Source organism: Sinocyclocheilus anshuiensis, unplaced genomic scaffold, assembly GCF_001515605.1.
Source record: "Sinocyclocheilus anshuiensis isolate Anshui unplaced genomic scaffold, SAMN03320099.WGS_v1.1 scaffold729, whole genome shotgun sequence".
Lineage (NCBI taxonomy): Eukaryota > Metazoa > Chordata > Actinopteri > Cypriniformes > Cyprinidae > Sinocyclocheilus > Sinocyclocheilus anshuiensis.
In genome coordinates, this window is record NW_015536561.1 from 1,134,031 (window position 1) to 1,138,820 (window position 4,790).

Below are 4,790 nucleotides of genomic sequence, written 5' to 3' on the forward strand. Positions count from 1 at the left end.
TATATAACACACACACACGTTAAAAGGGATAGTTCTTATATATTTTATTTTATATGATATTGCTTGATATGATTAAACTCCTGTTTTATGCAATCAATTTCATGTTGGTTTTCTTGAGGCAAACTAGATGCTCCATTCAGTAATATGTGGTTCATGCACTGGTAGCTGATTGGACCACCAGCATGTCAATCACCGTGACGTCTTATTGTTGCTAGGGCGTTGCAAGTAACGAGCCGGTTAAAGCAATTCTGAAAGCGACACTGTGAACGGGCTGCTTTGTGCAACATTGTAAAGAAACTATAACCGCGTTGTCTTTATATCTTGGATATGTTGAAATTTAAGAAATCCGTTCAAGGGACAAGCGCTCACAAAGAAGGTAAGACAAAGCATTTTGTGCGTTTTGATATCGCTGTACTTTTAGTTTTGAATTCGGTACTTGATTGACATTTTCCTGATCCAATCAGACGTGCGACTTTCAATCCAGCTAAATTCTATTGGCCTTCACAGCTGTGGGTGTGTCTTAATGATTTAATTTCACTTAAATATTGCCTCTAAAATGTATAATTATAGCATGAATTTAATTGCCACAAAGAGCATACAGTTGCAAAGATCTCTGGTTCTCTGGTTTCGTGGCGTTTCTAAATCGAAGATTTACCCCACAAAGTCCGAGATTTACAAACACGACCAGCTTTAGTTGACATTCACTGTAGCCAATCAGCGTGCAGCAGTGTATTTTGATCGACAGCTCCGCTACCTGAGGTGGGGGTTGGGGCTGTTGAAGTTGAAAACGCAGCCATCTTGAAAAGTGAACTCTGATGGTCTTTCTTTTCGCGCCTGTCACAATCTGTTATAAACACCTCATTCTTTCATACCTCGCCCCATGTTTTCTTTTCTTATTCCGGTGACCGTTTTATCCAAAGGTTCGCCAGTCTTCATGCCGGGCTTTGGCAGTATTCCGTTTTCTTAATCGGTACGTATTTGTGTTGTGTGTGTCTCTGTTAGCTTAGCGTTAGCCAGTTACCACTTCTCTGTTTTGCCGAGCCAGAACAGGGTATATTTCCAACCTTTTCTTACATTAAACTAAATTATTCCAACATTTAGCGGGACTACTACATATTTAAACCAACACAGACTGTAAGAAGGTGTCAGATCTGTAATATTGCGCTGGCGGAAGCTCAGTGTCGGCGAATGCCGGGGCCTGACATACCGAAAAACTTCAGAAAGTCAGACACAAAGGCTGTTTGTCAAATCCTAGTGAGCTGTCCACACAGACAGCGTTTTTGGTCAATGTAAGTGCATATGAAGGTTGTATTGGAATGTTCGAACGCGCTTGTGGTGCTAGGTAGGCAGTTCAATGGGGATTGAGACACAGCCAGAACACAAACAGAAAAGCCTTCTGGAAATGTTAATTGTGTTTTTAAGATCATGTTTTGGAGCCAGGACTGCTTTTAAGTTTTCATATAAAATAGTTGTTAATGTGTTTTATAAGGATCCTCGAAGGTTAGTTTAAAATGATAGAACTGGGGTATAAAATGTGATGATTTTTCTAATATAATACCTTATTTCAGTGTAGATTTTGAACACAGTTCTCAATCTCTGTAGAGTTGTTTACTGTATGTGCTGATCTCAGATCTGTGTATTTGCCTTTATTATGGCCCATCCACATAAAGATCACTAAAATCTTACAGCTGTTTATTTCTAGACTTAGTGTGATGTGATTACATGTGAAAGCTCATAGTAGACTGTAAGCATGAGCAGGTCGCTCACTCTTGTAAACAGTCTAGCTGGTTTGACATGGCAGCATGTTTTATGGTCCAGTCAGGCAGTTCATCTTTGCAGGCTCGATTCTGAGTGCAACTGGAGGACTTGTGGTGGTGTTGTGGCCTCTGGGATGCTGGAGAAGTTTGGCAACACTTTTTATAGACCCTGAGAGGGTGTCACAAGGATTTTCTTCAGCCCAGAGTTACTCAAGCTGAATGGTACAGGTGTAGTACTTTGTTCTTTGTTCTTTGACCTTTTGCACTAGATAAAGTCTGCTAAAGTGAACCTGGAAAGACTTGGACTGAATGTAAATGTCTGGAAATGCTACGTGAGGAAGGAAGAAACCAGTAAATCACAGTTCAGAATCAGAAAGAGCTTTATTGCCAAGTATGTTTGCACATGCAAGGAATTTGTTATAGTGTCACAAGCTTCCAGTACACGGAGACAACAACAACACACAGATAATAAAAATAAGATGTGAATAAAATACACATGCATAAATATAAACCACAAAAAATGAATAAATTGTATGTACAGGTGTGCTATAGATAGAATAGGAATAGAATAAAATAAAATAAAGTTGTAGGGACGTACTAGGATTTAGGGTGATAAATAAGTATAAGGTTATTACACATACTTTAATTGCATAATGGGAGAACAATAACAGTTCATGAGGTAGATTGCCTGGGGAAATAAACTGTTCTTGTGCCTGGCTGTCCTGGTATTCGGTGCTCTGTAACGCCGACCAGATGGCAAAGTTATAGGAGCATTAAATAGTTAAAGAAACTATTTTGAACAAAATTCATTCTAATGCTCATTATATTAGCGTTAGCCGCGCTTATGCTAGCGATTAACTACGTATACGCTAACGGCGATGTTTATTTCAATCCGAAATTCAAATTAAAATATGGAATAATATTCATAACAGAAGCTCTAAATATTGAAAATGTAATTGAAACTTACCTGCCAGAACAGACTCGATGACGGCTGAGTAGAACTAGTAGTTTAGTAGTGGTATATAAGGTGTTATAAATGGTTGTCATTCAAAGCAAGTGGCAAGATGTAGGCCTACTTGACAACCAAGTTATGTTGACATTGAACATTGAATTTTGCCTTTTGCACCATTCAATTTTCAGTGCAGGTGAAATTTCCTTACTTTAAAGATGAAAAAGTAATGCATGCTTATAGTTGTGTATGAATATTTAAATCTTTTTGAAAATCCTTATCCAGTTGCAGAGGTTTATTGGCCAAAAGTATGTCATGTTTCTGTAATGTCTTTTATACGTCCGTGTTATGCACAGTCTTAATATAAATAAGTCAAGTGATCTCAACTACAGAATAGAACCTGTGGTGTCTGTGTTGTTTAATGCATGCATATAATTATAGATGTCCTATTTGGCTCACCGCTACATGTTAATTTAAACCTCAATGCGCTATGCACGCGTCACTGATTAGTTGACTGATTACACTGACTAGTGAGTTCAGCATCAGAGGATGTGCTTCAGATAATCATCCATCAATTTGATGGTTTGTATTGTTAGTTTTCCATAATTTTTTTTCTGGAAGTTACGTAGATGTGCACTACTACTGTTCAAAAGATTTTTGTTGGTAAGATTACATTTTTTAACATTTTTTTTCCACACTAATACTGTGAAAAAAAAAATATAGGCCTGCACATACTAAAATATATACATATAAATTTTTTAACATTGTTTTCACTGTCAGTTTTGATCAATTTAATGTTAAATACTGACTTTAGACCACCATACTGACCCCAAAACATTATGCAGTAGTGTACGCTATTCCATTTTTTGTTGATATACCCAGTGTCAATATTATCATTAAATAAAAATGATAGCTCTTAGCTAGGGCTGGGCGATATAGCTAAAAAATGTATCAACGATATATGTTTCATATTGTTCGGTATCGATAATTATTTACATTTCTTATAACATTTTTTAAAACAGCGCAATAGAATTTTTTATTTTTTTTATTTAACCACTGTATTTTTAATTAGCCCAATTTATTAAGACAAACGAAATTTTATATATATTTTTTTCAACAATCAAACACAAAATTACATTTATGTTTTACAGTCGTGGTCAGAATTATTGGCACCCTTGGTAAATATGATCAAAGAAAGCTGTGAAAATAAATCTGCATTGTTAATCATTTTGATCTTTTATTTAAAAAATTCACAAATATCTAACCTTTCATTGGAGAATAGTTTTGTGCCCAATGACCCATTTTTGTGTTGTTTAAGGTTTGTTTTTGGATTATTGTCCGGTTTTAAGATCCAAACATGGCCCATTATAAGATTTCTAACAGAGTCAGTCACTTTTTGTTTTTTTTATCTGTTGGTATTTGATAGAATAAAAGATGCCATGTATCTAAACAAGATGTCCAGGACCTCCAGCGGAAATATAGGCCCACAACATTAAAAATACAGCAATATATTTCATTGTACACATGGGGTACTTTTTATCCCTGTGTGCACCAAACCCATCTTGAGTGTTTGTTGCTAAAAAGCTAATTTTTTAGTTACATCTGACTATAGAAGCTAGTCCCATTTGAAGTTCCAGTTGTGTCTGACACCAGAATATGCTGGGGATTGTTTTTGGATGAGAGTTCCAGTCATGTCTGACAACAGAATATGCTGGGGATTGTTTTTGGATGAGAGCATTTTCTTTTCTTTATTTATTTATTTTTTCTTGAAACCCTCCCAAACAACATGTAATGTAGGTACTGTTTGATTTTTTTATTTTTTTTTTAAGGTTTTTGACCCTTAGAGTCAACTATTTTCTGCAATTCTCCAGCTGTGGTCCTTGGAGAGTCTTTAGCCACTCAAACTCTCGTACAGCCCAGTCATATTATGCAGAAACAAGCAAGCAAAAGTGGACAAAACGCGCAACGAGTGGACGTATTTGTACTGATGCAGAATAGTACAGCCTAGTGCATTTCACACAGGCTGTTAGATTCACTTTCGCCAGAAAGTCGTGTATGCCTAAGATTGAAAATAAATGATGTTA

The 4,790-nt window shown here is 36.3% G+C and overlaps 1 protein-coding gene across 7 annotated transcripts in view; it reads left to right on the top strand.

Annotated features, from left to right (window-relative positions):
• The first annotated feature begins 233 nt into the window (after positions 1–233).
• The window catches only part of LOC107701729 (serine/threonine-protein phosphatase 6 regulatory subunit 3-like), a 25,855-nt gene continuing 21,298 nt past the window's right edge, over positions 234–4,790 (top strand). For 5 of the 7 annotated variants that reach the window (XM_016503816.1, XM_016503843.1, XM_016503852.1 and 2 more), the window contains exon 1: positions 771–970. The gene's annotated coding sequence lies outside the window, so the exon portion shown is untranslated. Of the gene's footprint in view, positions 377–770; positions 971–4,790 lie in introns of those variants that run through there. The other 2 variants (XM_016503826.1, XM_016503866.1) reach the window with 2 other exon arrangements.